Below are 15,564 nucleotides of genomic sequence, written 5' to 3' on the forward strand. Positions count from 1 at the left end.
CTTTCTACGGCGGGCTGTTGGACATGGCTGACGGCATACCAATGATACCTAGTTAAAGTCTACTATGATAATTTAGTGTCGTCGGTAAATTATGAGCACTGAGAAGTCATAGATATTTCCGTCAATAAAATAATTAGCAAGCCATGGGAAATTTATGAATGGCATACATAATTTGTGTCGATTTTGGAGCCGTCGAAAAAGGCTCATTTTTGTAGTGGTCACCATTGCTGGCCGATGAAATGCCGAACGGACTGACCTCTCGCATCGAACAGAGAAAATTCTCTGATCGACCGACTTTCTCTACTTATAATAAGGTCCATTTTGTCTGATAATAAGGCGCAGAAGAAGAACAAAGGCACTATTACCATGGCTGTAGCAGGTCCAGTTCTTAATTCGGAAATGTAGCTGGCAAGATGGCTGAGCATTCATTCAAAGTCCTGCGCGCGCTCCAGAAAGTGAATGGAGTAAATCATGATGAACACGCGCTGTTGAAATTATTAAAGCGGGAGGTGGCGGTGGTGACGATCCCTAATTTGGCTGCATGTATTTTGTCCATCCATGATCCCTGAGAGAGGCGCCGACAGGGGATGGCCGCGGCCACGCGGCTGCTCTGTGGTCCCTCCCGCCCCACCTACAGCGGAAGAAGACCCAATAAGCAGGCGACCACCGGCCCCCCAATCGTCCTCCTCCCGCGCACTCGTGGACAATTGCCCTAACACCGCACACTGCCACTGGTACTTGCGCCAGCCTGGCCGACCCGACGCACTCTTAATTGTGGTAATGTATGCATTCTCTTTTCAGATGCAATTAATGTATGGCTAAATTTTAAAAATTGATAAACCCTATACATTTTAAAAAAATTAGAAAAATCGATGCCTATTGTCGCCGTTTCACAATGTGAGATGTCGGCGGCAGCGGTGGGGGCGAATGCCCGTCGGTCAGAACTAACTGGCTAAGCGACGATTCCGGCAGGCATTCGGCCGGTGGCGAACGCTCATCTTGAGGACATTTCCAAACCACCTTGTCTGGGCACCAGTACTCCTCCCACTCTGCAAATGGTGATTGAGATCTTGTCTATTGCTTTGCTGCAGGTCCTCAAAACTTCGTCGCCTTCGATGATCCTGCTGCCGGCAAGCACGTGCTGCCAAGGGCCTCATCTCCGAGGTCTTGCACTTCCTCTTTATTTCTGATCTTGCATCGGTGTCATTTTTCTTTTCTCTTGATCTTTTTAGATGCTGGTTTATTTAATTAATTTATTAAATTATGGATTTTAAAATTTTTTCCTTAATACAATTGGGTTTAAATATCATAATGTTTGTATAAGGCTTTCAAATGACTTCATGTTCATAATAATTATTGTTGATCTTCATGAGTGAACAAGTCAAATATAATTATATAATTAAAAAGTTTAAGCTTTTTTATTTATTTAAAGCTAAACAATAGTTTATTAGCTCGCCCATGTGCGGCTATAATGCACCATCCCAAATTCCCATTCATCGATGATATTGTCCACTTTGGTCTGATGGTCTCACAAGTTTGTCCCATTGGAATACCTTCCCACCATATCACCCATTCAAGGAGTACTATATGTGAGGACTTTTAACTTTAGAGTTTTTTGTAGAAACTCCAACCATTACAACAACATTTGTCTTAATGTTTGACTTTAGCTTTTTCTATTTAAGAGGTTTCACAATCTCTCTCACCTAGATAACTAATGTCTTTGTAAGTTCTTTAAACTCAAAATTATCAGCCGGACACATACATATTTCTAGGGGTGGTCCCTATAGATTCAAGAGGCGGCTCACATCATGTAACAATTTATCCCATTTTTAGGTTCAAGGGATGGCTTCCATGGTATAATAATTTGTTTTGTATGACACTTAGTTTCCATCTTTAAATTGGTGTATTGCTTTAATACATTTATACTAGCTTCAACTCTCACCCATTGAGATAATTTTCTTTTTTTGTCTAATGTTCTCATGATTTTGCCTTAATGGTGTAACTTCCAAAGTAGTCATCCATCTCAAAAGTGCTCCAACGCGCACACAGTTAACTTTGAACTTCATATGGAAACTCTAACTATTACACCAACACCAACGAATGTCTCGTTGTTTAAGATTTTAGATGTGTTTGGATGTTGCCTTGTCACACTTGCTCTTATTTTTGCAGTCAACGGTCGTAGTAACTATCTCTTTCTCCCCCTCTCGCACTTTTCTTTGTCCTGACCAAAGGTACTTAGCTAAATCCTCTTCCTCCTCCTTCCTCAACTGCTCGAGCATCATAAGCCCTCATCTTCTTTCTTTTTTTTCTTCTTCATAATATTTTAATGCAATTTCTTTCTTATATAATAATAATCGGGCGCTAAGGCGTCCAAAACAGACCAAAACAAGCATGTTTCCTGAAAACTTACCGCCTAGGTGCTATAGGCGAGCGCCATGGCATTCAATCCCTTCCTCTAGGCGCCACTCTGGTTCCAGGCTTGATTTTTTGCCATTTTGACATCGTTTTTACTCAGTTTCGACGCTGTTTTTGACGTTGTAAGCCATCGGGGTCATGAAAGGACCTTTTTGCCCTCATTTAGAAGGATTCAATGCCTCTTTTGAGAGGCATTTTGGTCATTTAGATGGTTTAGGCAAAATCAAACTCTATTAGAACAACTCAAGTCAAAATGATAAAAGATGATCATACTTAGGACTGTAAAAAAAGCTTGTTGTTCATGAACAGTTCTTGTTCGGCTTGTCAATGTATTCGTGTTCAATTCGTTCGATAAGTAAACGAGACGAGCGTAAACAAAAATTTTTCATTCGGCTAGTTAAACGAACCAAACACAAACAGTGATGCGTTCGTTCGTGTTCAAATCGTTAGTGTTCCAAATATAAAATAATTTAAAATAATTATATATAAAAAATTTATGATATTTTAAAAAATTAAATTTTATAAATTATAATATATAATAAATTAATAATAATAATATATTAATATACTACATTAGTAATATACTAATATAGATATTATATATTTATATAATATAAGTTATATAATTAATATAATATATTAATTTAATATTGGGGATGTCAAACGGGCTCGTCATTCGCGAACAGCTCATGTTCAGCTTATTCGTTAAAAAATGAACACGAATAATGACTTCACAAAAAATTTCAAACACGAGCTTATTTCAAACAAACTAAATTTCAAACGAACCGAACACGAACACAAGCTCTGTTCGTTTGTGTTCGGTTCGTTTATACCCCTAGCGGCGGCGCGACGTGGCAGCGTGTTGTCGCGGTGTGTGGCGGCGGCGCATTGCTTCGGTGCGACGCCGCAGCGCTACACAATGCGACAGCGCTACACGATGCGGCGAGGCGTTGCAGCAGGGCATTGCGACCATCCAAAGGGGTTGACTATCCAATGCGTTGCGGCGGAGTGTTGTGAAGGAGCGTCACGGCGGGGAGTTGCAACAACGCGATGTGTTGCGATGGTGCATCGTGGCTATACGTAGTCGTGTGATGATGCGTTGTGCGTCACGACTATGTGTTGCGTCGGTGTGTTGCGACAACGCGTTGTGACAGAGTGTCACTGTCGGCACTAAAAAGTTGAGGAGTTGTGAAGTTGTCGGCTGTTATGATGGAAATTAGTATTTAAAATTTTTAAAAATATAAGACCGAACCGATCTCATAGCCCCAGTAGTTTAAATAAACAAACTTAATAACGCAAGTAGTGCACATATCCCAAGGGATAGATACATTTCTTACTAGTGAATGCTCGATTAAATAAACTAAAGATTATATGACATCTGTTTAAGTCTGCAAAACTATTTTATGTTATGCAGACAAGTTTTTTTATCCGATAAATTCTCATATTTAATACGAAGAATTAAATAAAATTTATATTAAGCTTGGTTCGGGAATGTTTCCTATAAGGACAAACCCTTATAGTTAATTACATCTTAGATAATCGAAGTCACCTAAGAAAACTCTCGATAGAAATCAGAGGATATTATCTTCAAAGAGGTCAAAGGATTAGGACTTTTCAATGAGATCGACAAAGAGGTGTGAAAGGAGAATGATTCAAATCTAGAATATTTTATTTTGGAATCCAAATGAGGAAGAACTAGGAGATGTAATAAATCTGGAGGAGAACCTCGGTGACTCCCAAGCTATCCTATGGTTTGGCTTCAATTTTGGAGATTAAAATTATTGAATGTTTCATTCTGTCAATTTTATTAATTAGGGCTTATATTCACGTGAAACTATCACACAAATAGCTTGGAAGATATGTGGATTTAGGTCGTGACCGACGACAACCTCGGAATCCTAAAGCAGGTTAGGACTTAAATTGTATAGCAGAGCTATACAAAGGTCTAAAGATAAATTGAAGATTTATGTTGCATAAGCAAACAACCTCGAAATCATATGAATTTTTTATTTAATTCTAAAGATTGGTTTAGCTAGTGAAGATATGTTTTGTTGTTAAAGATGACTGTGCTGTCTGTAATGCTAGCTCCAAGCTCCTCGTTGTAGCAAGTTTAAATTATCTAATGTGTCAGGTTATGATGTCAAATCAGATGTCCCTATGGTTATGGTTCTTTAAATATTATGGGGCATATTAAAGTTGGTTAGAGCGACACCGGTTAGGATCCTATAGTTCTCTCGTTCCGACACCACTATTTTCTATCGGATTCACTTAGTCCAAATGAATTTACTAAACTCAACTTAATGATTTTCATACTTTCATTTAGACCGTGGGAAATTTTGTTAGCAACCGTAGGTTACATCCTCCGAGGGATTCCCGATCATCTGAAAGAGATGCTTTAATTTAGTTGCAATTTTTTTTGTGAAGTTTGTGATTAAATTTTGAGTTGTTTTATATTTTGAATATTGTGGCGATGAATTTTATCTTGATTGATTTTAATTTTGGTTTTGATTTCAGTTTTGTGGCTATTCTAACAGTTTTGGGTTTCATACATGGTGACATCGTTATTTAGAATGCAAGTTCGTAAGCATAAAAGTACAGTGTATAAAATACAGGAAAAAACGTACTGTAAATTGTAAAAGCGTGTCTGACGAGTCTTCTCGTTCCTCCACCAGAAACTTTAGTATCTTTGCAAGACATATATATTTTTTGCAGAAATTAAAGCATGCTTGTAGTAAAAGTAGAGAGTACAGTTTGAGGTGTGTCTACCAGATCCTATGTCATATTTTAGTGATTCCAAAATTTGAGGAAGATTCTATTAAGCAAATCATAATAAGTCCAATTGTCTTTCAAGATTTCCAAAGGATCATGAAGAAGTCTCGAGTAATACCCTAGACATTTCATAGTTTCTGGAATTGTCTTTAGTTTGTTTTGGTTTTATTGTGTTTCTTATGTAGTTCATCCAACAAATACCCTTATGCTTAGTGAATTTTAATGTTTTGATTATCCCTTAAGTGGGGTAATCATCACTTGATATCTCACTTATGAGTTATATAGGTAAAGACCCCTAGGGGCAACTTGACTTAATTAATTAATTTGATTTTAGAATGAGCTTGTAATGTTTTGAAAGGTTTCAAATTAATTATAAGTTATTTTCTAAACCTTTTTAGACAGATTTCAAATTAATTATAAGTTAAGTCTAGTTCACTACTAAGCCCTTAAGATTTAATAGGTAGATTTACAATTTTAAGAAAAATGATTTTTTAATGTTTATATTCTTAATCATTATCATGAATTATAAATCACCTCAAAACCATTAGTTGGGCTTAAAATCAGTGAGTTGTGATCTTCCAAAATCAAACCTCTCACCTTAATATCTCCTTACTTAAATACTCTTCCAAATTTCATTAATTTTAATAAATTACAAATTTATCCTTTATAACACCAAAATGGAATTGGTTTCTACCACTTACCCCTTATATATTCCAATCATCAAAACATATCAATTAAGATCCCTTGTTGCCCATTTAGCCCTTTAGTTAAGCCTAAATATTAATTAATCCTTAAATTCCAAAATCACCCTTCTGCCCCTAAGGTCTTAACACCCTATAATTCATTAAATTAAATTCAAATGACTTGAAAATTTTATATTACCTCACTTATGGGTTAATTAAAGCATCAGATGAGAAAAATGTGATTTTTCTGAATTTATTTAATTTTTATAATTATTTTTAATGTTAAAATAGGGATTTTCAATGAAAACTTAATAACTCAACCAAAATAAAACCTCTATCGTCAAGAAAATTTTTTGTAGGTTCACCTAGGTCAGAGGAGCACTTGGACCAATTTTCATGATTTTAGAGGTTTAATTTAATTATTAAAATTATTTGTTAGTTTTGAGCATTAATTAAATATAAGTAACATTTAATTGAAAATTTAAGTTTTATATTTTTATTAAATCTCTTTGAGTCCAGGAAACCCAAAGAAATACATTTCAGATTTTTGTGGCTTATATTTTAATTATTAGAATTATTTTAGTGAAAAATTAGAGAAAATTTATTTTTAAGTCTTTAAAATTAATATCTTGACTTAGAAAATTAGGAAAATTATTTTAGTTGGTCCCAAGTGATCACAAAACCAAATGTGACATTTTAGTGTGTTTTGATCATTTTTCAATTTTTATGATTTTAATTAATTTTTAATTATTTAAAGGCTTAAAAATAGCTTAAAAATGAAGACTTTATTTTAATTCAAATTCTATTTTTCTTAGGTTCCTCTCGTCATAAGAAGTTCCCAAAACTAATTTGGTGATTTTTTTTAGTTTAATTTTAATTATTAGAATTATTTTAATGCAAAAAATTGTGATTTCTCTTAATTAATCCATTTGAGTGATCAAATTAACTCTAATTGGCTTGAAATTTTTATGAGGACGTCCTCTAACATTAAATTACATTGGAGAATGATTTTTATGACATTTGCATTTATAATCACTCCAAATTAATTTTATTTCATTTTTAAGGGTTGGTGACAAAAAGAATTATTTTTAATGAGTTAAACCAACTTTATATTTTTCCTAGGATCCTCTGACCACAGTGAACCTACCAAAATAAGTTTTGTATTTTTCAGATGAGTATTTTAATTATTATAATTTTTATACCAAAACAGGGGTCATTAACTTGAAAATTAGATATCTCTAATTAGAGATGCCCTCTGACCTTGGAAAAATCAGGGAAGATGTCTGACAACAGAGACATCAAAAGCTCTATAGTCCCATGTCATGGTGAAATGCTTATGCAAATAGAGAATCAAAATAAGGAAAATACTATTTAATTAATTAAAAATAAAATATGCATCAAATGGACATGAAAATATTTCCACATTGTTCTTATCTGTCACCGAGCAAGTAGATATTTTTTTTTGTGATTTTCCTACACCAACTTATGGATTTTTGAAGTTCTGGCTATTAAATAATTCAAAGAATTCCCTAATTTTCTACTTATCCACGCGGCGCCACACAATTCTACGACAGCTCCTAAGCTCCACGTGGCATGCTCCCATTAGATGCCGCCGTCCACGTGTTTGCCCTGTCAGCCTGCCTTTTCGAACCCTCTATCTGTTCGGCGCAATCAAAGCCTTCCATTTGATAAACACACGATCCAACAGCTACAGGTCATCGTCCCCAAAGCCTATAGCCCGAGAACCGTCCACCTTCAAACCCTAATATCTCTCTCGATACTCAACCAAATCAAGTGAGGTTTGTTCATATCGACTCGTCTTGATGAGACGCACGCATCCATACGGTTAATCAAACCCTAAATCAACTCTGTGCTCATGGAGAATTAAATGAAGCTCGATTTAGGGTTTAGATTCAATACCTTGGTCCAAGAGGGGAAGCCTCAATTGGATGCTTTTGGAAGCTTCGTGGGGTTCCAAAGAGCCTAGGGATGGAGCCTCAAGCAGTGGTGAATTGCCTAGACCCAGATTTGGGGTGTTGACCAAAGTCCACCCTAGGGTGGTTTGGTGATGGGGCTTTTGTGAGGAATCTTCTTCTCTTGCTGTGGGGATGGTGTGAGTGTAATTAATTTGTATTTGGTGGAGGTTTGGGGGGTATCCTGTTTCAGCCTTGAATTTGAGCTCCAAAATTAAGCTCGAGCAGAGGGCTAGATTGACCAAGGATGGTTGGGTTAAGCTCAAGAGGTCTTAAGGAAGTTCTGGAAGCAATTTGATAGAGTCTCCTCAAGAAAATTCAAGCTCTCTTGGTTTGCCAATGGAGGGGGGTTTAAATAGATGGGGAAGGAGAGGCCACCAGAGGCAATTAGTGGGTGCTTTAAGTTGCTTATGTGGATGCCAACAATGTGAAAAAATCCAATTGGGATGATACAACTTGGATGGCTTTAATTTTGAGTTTTGGCCATGGGAGAGCACTTGGGGGTGGTTTTTCCGGCAGCCTAGGTGGTTAGCCGGCCAGGCTCAGGTCACCATTTGACTCAAGGAGGTCAGGGCTTGATTTTGGTGAAGTCAATTGGGGTTGGACATGTGTAAAGGCATTGAATTAAAATGGAATGTGAAAAGGGTTAATTTGGGTTAATTTGGGTCAAGGCATTGGTTTGGGTTGGACTCAACCACCAAGGCTTGTTTGGGTGCTGAGGGAAATCATATGGGTCAGCTTAATCAACATGTTGAGGTCTCTATCCAAAGAGATTTGGCTAAACATGGGTTAGAGTAATTCATGGGAGGGGTTAAAAGAATCTTAAGGATATTTGAAAGTGGCTTGGCCTCTTACCACTAATAGTATGGTGATGCGACATGACTCTCATGACTCACCTATGGCTTGAGAGTGGCTTCACAACTTGTCCTTGGCTTGGTCAACTTTCATGAGGAGAGATTTTTTAAAATTATGAAATATTTTGGTGGAGTTTGACATGATTCTTGATTTGGAATGATTTTATTTTAAATTTAGGACTTTAGGAATGATTTTAATCAAATGGATGATGAAGAGAAAGAATTGTCATGTGGGCTTTGGATTTGGGCTTTTGAAATTAAATGTGGTGGGCTTAGGCTTTTGAAATTGAGGTTGAATTTGAACTAATTGAATGTTGAGTTTGGTGTAGGAATATGTCATAAAGGTTTTGGAAGAATTTCAAGTGATTTTGAATTGCGGGTTCAAGTGATTTTGAATTGAATTGGGGGGCTAATTTAGTGGATTTAAGCATATGGTCAAAATTGAGGCTTTTTTATTTAGGTAAAATTGAGCTTAAAATTGGGTCAAATTGAGCTTGGATTTTTTTTAGATTGGGATTTGGGATGCTGAATTTTGATTTAGAATTGAAATTGGGCAAGATTGGAGCCAATTGGGCCAAATTTGGGGTTTATTTGGAGGCATTTGGGCCTTTAAGGGAAAATTTGGGCTTTTGGTCAAATTGGATTAATTTGGGTAAATTGGCTCAAATTGATGATTAAAAATTGAACTTGGGAATATTTGTGATGATTTTGGAATTTTTGAAAATTTTTGGAATTTTTTGGAATTTTTAGGTCATGAAGGGCATTTTGCTAATTTTGGGCAATTTTGGGGGTATTTTGGGAATTTGGTAATTTTGGTGAATTTTGGCCAATTTAGGTAGTGGTGAGAGGTTTGAGATGATTTTTTTGACAAATTTGAGTATTTTGGGATTTTTGGCAAAGATTGAGGTCGTAGGAATATTTTGGTAATTTGGTGAGTTTGGGCCAAAATGGACCAAAAGCCAGGAAGTCATACCAAATCAATAGGAGTCATGTGAGGACTCATTTTGGATGCTCAATATGCTGGTTGTAACCCTTTTAGCCAAAGACTAGGGGTATATGTTCATCCATATGAGCTTTGTGAAAGGAGTCAGGAGACCAACCTAAGGGGTCATAGGGTTTAGGGCATGCGAGAGAATGTAGTGTGTGCAAGCTAGCCCCACCAAAACTAGATCTCCCAGGGTTAGTCCTAAGGTCTGACCATCCTATGAGGGACTCCCCTTGAGCTCCTCCATATTGACCCCACCTACTAAGTGTTAGAGGTCAGGACCAATATGTGGAAAGTAGTCATCCGGGACTAAAGAGGAAAAAACTAGACCTTAACCAAAAATGAGGTCAACAATCATGACGATGCACTACGGTGGTGCATCACGGTGACGCATTGCGAGATGTGCTGCGACGACGTGTTGCGGCAGTGCATCGCGGTCACGTCACGATCGTGCGTCGCGGTGGGGTGTTGTGTTGCGGCGGTGTGCCAAGGCGACGTGTTGCGACGACGCGTGGAGATAGAGCGTCGCGAGGATGCAATGCTGAGGTGCATCATGGCGACACATTGTGGTGATGTGCTGCGACGACATTTTACGGCAACGCAACGCGGGGGCGCGACGCGTTGCGACGGGACGTTGGGGCGACATGAGGCGTTACGGTGATGTGCCTCAACGACGCATTGCAGGGTGCGTCGCAGCGACGCTGCAAAGGAGCGTCGCGACCGGATGTTGTGGTGGGGAAATATTGCAATGCGACAATGTGTCACGCCGACAAGTTGCAGTGGTGCGTGGCGGTGAGGCTTCGGGGCGATGCGATGCGTTGTGGCAGTGCGTCGTGGCGAGGCGTTGTAGAGTTGCATCGTGGTGAAGTGCATCAAGACTATCATTTGGGACCATGATTTCCCTAGAAGACAAAAGTCATCCTGCGTATCGGTGAAGAGTTGCAGTGTAGAGTTGCGGTGTCGAGTTGCGGTGAAGAGTTGCAGAGAAGGGTTGCAGTGCCTTATTGCGACGAAGTGTTGCGACATAGTGTTGTGGTGAAGAGCTGCATTAAAGAGTTGCAGTGATGAGCTGCGGCAAACAGTTGCGATAAAAAGGAAAGTCGTCCCCGTCCTGCCTAACAGCCAAACAACGATATTTTCTTTCTTGTTGCGGTGTATTTCAAAGGTGATGAAGACATGTTGTAGTTTTTCCGCAGCGCTTTGAGGGGAAGATTTTTATGCTTATCTGGTGGAAATATTTGGAGACCCCCTGACGATCATCAGAAGTATTGAAATTTTGGGGAGAGGATGCCGACTCTGCTCTAAGAAGAGTTGATTTGTTGCAACCCTTGTACAAGTATATGTTGGTATTTGTAACATTTTCAATCATGATGATAATATATATGTGGCATCTTAATCGTGCAAAATTCTGCAATTAAAGTTAGTAAACATACTTCATAAAATATAGAAATGCGTACCTTTTAAGACGCGTGCCCACTGAATTTTTGCCCTCTCAGGCTTATGTCTTATAGGAGTTTGAACCGGTACCTTCTAAGGCTTGTATCCTTTTGAGGTTTTTCAGTGAAGACCTTCTTGGGTTCGTCTTCCAACGGCATGGTAGCTTCTTATCTGGTCTTGCCCTTTGGGCTTGACTTCCAGAGGCATAGTTGAAAGGAGAATCCATTGAAGATGTAAAACCAGTTATGAGTTGCATAACCAGAAATGCTCGGTGGTATTAACCTGTAACAATGTCATATGAAATCCACTGAGGATGGTTGACCTTTTCTAGGTTGTTGGTCAAAGCTTTTGCTTGACGACCGTAACCTGTTATGAAAGAGGTCGAATGAAATCCACCAAGGATTTTTGACCTATCTGAGGCTGTATGTAGAAGCTTTTGCTTGACGATCATAGCCTGTAATGGAAGAGGTCAAATTGAGTCCCCTTGGGATAGAGTAATCCTAGAATGAGGTGTCAGAGATGATTTGTGTTTCTCGAGACTAGGGCGTAGGTCACAATGGACAGTATGTTTTCATGAAAATATGACTGCTTTCATACTTAAGAAAAATGTTTGACATCTTGTTAGTTGATGCTTTTGAATCTTTTGCTGCCCTCCAACGTGGGCGTTTTCCATGTGAGCTTGTAAAACAACCCATGTATCAGGCTTTAAAGAGATTAGCTTCTTGTTCTAATTGAAGAAGAACTACAGTATGATGAGGGGCACTGAGAAAGTGTTATTTGTGATGAATATTGCCCCCAATACAGGATCAACTCTCGCAGACTTGTAATTTGAATGAAATGTGGGATGACTTCCCCACCATAGTCATGCCCGGGATGTTAACAGGAACGATCCTTTCGGAACTGCAGTGATGGTTACCCCCTAGCTTGAAAGAAGTTGTGAAATACTTCGTGTCTGAATAAGATGTGAGAAGGCAACCCTAATACAATCGTGCCCGGGACGTTGACGTGAACGACCTTTCGAGACTGCAGTGAAGGTTGTCTCCCACATTGAAGAATTCATTGGAGAAGATCTTCATGACGTGAAAGACGTTCCTTCGTCAGTTGGATGAAGTACTTCATTGGGAAATGAAGTAGGGGCTCAGTGTTTTAGAGTTGAAGACAATGTCGAATGGGACCTCGTTTCCCACAGACGACACCAAACTGATGCGTGCTAGAAAATTTGCAGTGGTAGAGTAATGGATTATCGTCTTAGCATTGCACGAGAATTCAGCACACACTCAGATGAAAGTGAAACAACTTGTGATGACACCATAAGTTTTACGTGAAAAACCCGTAAAGGGTAAAAACCACGGGGTCTGGCCCAGTTATAAAAATTCACTATATGTTGATGATTATAGCGACACCTTATCCCACAGAAGAGAAAGAGTTGCTAGATTTTCAGATTACAGCGTCGCCTGACGGTGTCCGGTCAACGGTGGTTGGCGATGATCGACGGTGAATGACGGTCAGCGGTGATCGGCGGTGGTCAATGATGGTCGGCGGTGGTCCCCGACAATCGGTGGTGGTCGACAAATGTCAGCGGTGGTCGACAACAGTCGATGACGGTAGGCGGTGGTCGACAGAGGTGAGCGGTGATCGGAGGTGGGCGGCGGGGGGCGTGGCTAGTGGTGGTCGACAGAGGTCGGCGGTGATCACCGACGATTGGTGGCGGTCAACAGAGGTCGACGATGACAGGGATGATGTTGGACTTGAGCTCTTTCTCAAAGTCTCAAGCTCTCTCTCAAGCCTCCCCCCTCCCCCTCATGTGAGGGGTGGAACTCTATTTATATTGTTTTGGGTACAATTAATGCAGAAATATGAACCATTTTGATCGGATGGTCCGGAGAGCTTCCCTCAATCAGATGGCGTTTGATGGACATTTGAGTACCTTGACGATACTAAAATTGAGCAATCTTGGCTCGTTGGATTCCTCTTGTCAAGACGCTCAATTCGATTATAAACTCGCTGAATTCGACATTCGTTTGATCTTTCAAATGTGTCCGGAAATCTTTCAAGAATGATTTAATCACTTGATCGGAGCTTGATTTGAATGACGAACTTTGATATCATTAGGTTCGTCTCATTGAATCGATCAGTTTGACTATATGTTTGTTGAAATCAGAACTCTAAATGACTTTTAATTGAAGCTTGAATGTTTCATGCTAAAAAATAAAACTCTGCGTGCGACCCGACCTGAAATACAACTCGATTAATTTTCCGACAGCTTTCATAAAATTATTTCGCACCCGATAGAGTCGCTACTGTTTTATTGCTAGCTGAAGAAATATTTCGCAGCTCCGGAGGCATGCAACTAAGATTTTTGGAAGAAATATTTTTTGGAAGAAATATTTCTTCGGGTTCGTGCGTTTGGTTTCGATGGACTTACATTTGTCATAAATTTTATTATTCTTATATCTAAATAAATTATTTTGTTCTATAACACATAAATAGTGTACAAATACATAATAATACACTAATAATACATAATAATTATATAACAACAACAACAACAACAAAGCCTTGATCCCACCACGTGGGGTTGGCTACATGAATTCTTTTTCTCCATTGTATCCTATTTAGTGTCATATTTTCATTTAGTTCTAGTAAATTAAGATCATTTTTAATACAATAAGCCGAAGTCTTCCTAGGTCTACCTCTGCCTTTCTTAACACAAGTCGAATATAGAACATCTACTCTATTAATCGGATCATCATATGGTCGACGTTTAATGTGAGCAAACCATATAAGACGACTTTCTCTAATTTTGTCTGTTACAGGAGCTAAACCAACCATATATTCATTTCACATTTTAAGTATAAAACCACTCATCCACCTAATCATTCTCATCTCGACAACACTTAACTTATTATTATGCTTCTCTTTTAAAGGCCAACATTCAACGCCATATAACAACATTGCAGGTCTCACCAGGTCTCACCATCGTCTTATAAAATTTTACTTTCAGCCTAAGCGATACTTTTCTATCACACAAAAGCCCCGAAACATTTCTCCACTACAACCAACCAACTTAAATTCTGCTATTAACATCCCCATCTATATCACCGTCGCTTTGAACAACGGACCCAAGATATCTAAATGGTTCACTCCTTTTAAAAATTTGATAACCCAAAGTCACACTTCTGTCACTAGAGCTATTACTACTAAAATTACATTATGTGTATTCAGTTTTAGTTCAACTTAAATGAAAGCCTTTAGAATCCAATGTAGACCTCCATAATTCAAGTTTTTTCATGGGCTTTTTCTCTCGTTTTATCCACGAGAAGTATATCATCAACAAAAAACATACACCAAGGTAAATCCTCCTGTAGATGTCCAGTAAGACCATCCATACCTAAAGCAAAAAGGTATGGGCTTAAAGTCGATCCCTGATGTAATCCAACAAAAATAGGAAAATATTTGGTCAATGTTCCTTCAGTTTGAACACAAGTCACAACTCTAGTATACATATCTTTAATGACTTGAATATAAGTCATATCAACACCTTTCTTCTCAAGAAATCTCAAAAAGATATCTCTTAGAACCTTATCGTAAGCCTTTTCTAAATCAATAAAAATCAAATGCAGATTCTTCTTATTATCTTTAACTTCTCCATCAAACCTCTTAATAAATGTATAGCTTCCATAATAGACCTGCCCGAAATAAATCCAAATAATAAATCCAAATTGATTATGAGATTATGAGAAATCTTTGTGATGGGTCTTAACCTATGTTCAACTACCCTCTCCTATAACTTTAAAGTATGACACATCAACTTAATTCCTCTATAATTTGCACACTCTTGTGCATCCGTTATATTCTTAAAAACGGGGACCAAAATACTTCCTCCACTCTTCATGCATCTTTTTAGTTTTTAAAATAATATTAAAGAGTTTAGTAAGCCAAGAAACACCCAAATCTCCCAAATATTTCCACACTTAAATTGGGATATCATCAGGTCCTACAGACTTTCCACCCTTGGTTTTCTTTAAAGCCTCCTCAACCTCTTTTTTACTAATGCGACAGTAAAAATGAAACATCTTATTATTATTAACGATAAGAAGATCAATAAGGTCGATTGTATTGCTAGAAACTTTATTAAAAAGTTTACCGAAATAACTCACCCTCCTATGTTGAATATTTTTTTCTAAAAAAATCACTTTTTGATTTTCATCTTTATTACTCTTGAGTTAATTATTTACTTTTCTTTTCTCTTTGTCTGACTTGTTATAAATATATTTTTCCCCATCCTTAGTATCTAATTTATTATAAAAATCATTAAAAGCAGAATTTTTAGCGTCACAGATTGTTCTTTTAGACTCTCTGCGGGCCGTTTGATATTTTTCCCAGTTTTCTAAGCTTTTACATTTAAACCAATTTTTATAACATAACTTCTTATATTTTATCTTTTC

General features: G+C 38.0%; 1 protein-coding gene across 2 annotated transcripts in view; it reads left to right on the forward strand.

Moving 5' to 3' along the window:
• The first annotated feature begins 759 nt into the window (after positions 1-759).
• LOC110031968 (protein DA1-related 1-like) overlaps positions 760-15,564 on the forward strand; it is a 95,926-nt gene continuing 81,121 nt past the window's right edge. Inside the window, exons 1-2 of one of the 2 annotated variants that reach the window (XM_020735427.1) lie at positions 760-777; positions 1,092-1,164. The gene's annotated coding sequence lies outside the window, so the exon portion shown is untranslated. Of the gene's footprint in view, positions 778-851; positions 1,165-15,564 lie in introns of those variants that run through there. The other variant, XM_020735426.1, reaches the window with a different exon arrangement.

The sequence above is a fragment of the Phalaenopsis equestris genome, unplaced genomic scaffold (genome assembly GCF_001263595.1).
Source record: "Phalaenopsis equestris unplaced genomic scaffold, ASM126359v1 Scaffold000873, whole genome shotgun sequence".
Taxonomy (NCBI): domain Eukaryota; kingdom Viridiplantae; phylum Streptophyta; class Magnoliopsida; order Asparagales; family Orchidaceae; genus Phalaenopsis; species Phalaenopsis equestris.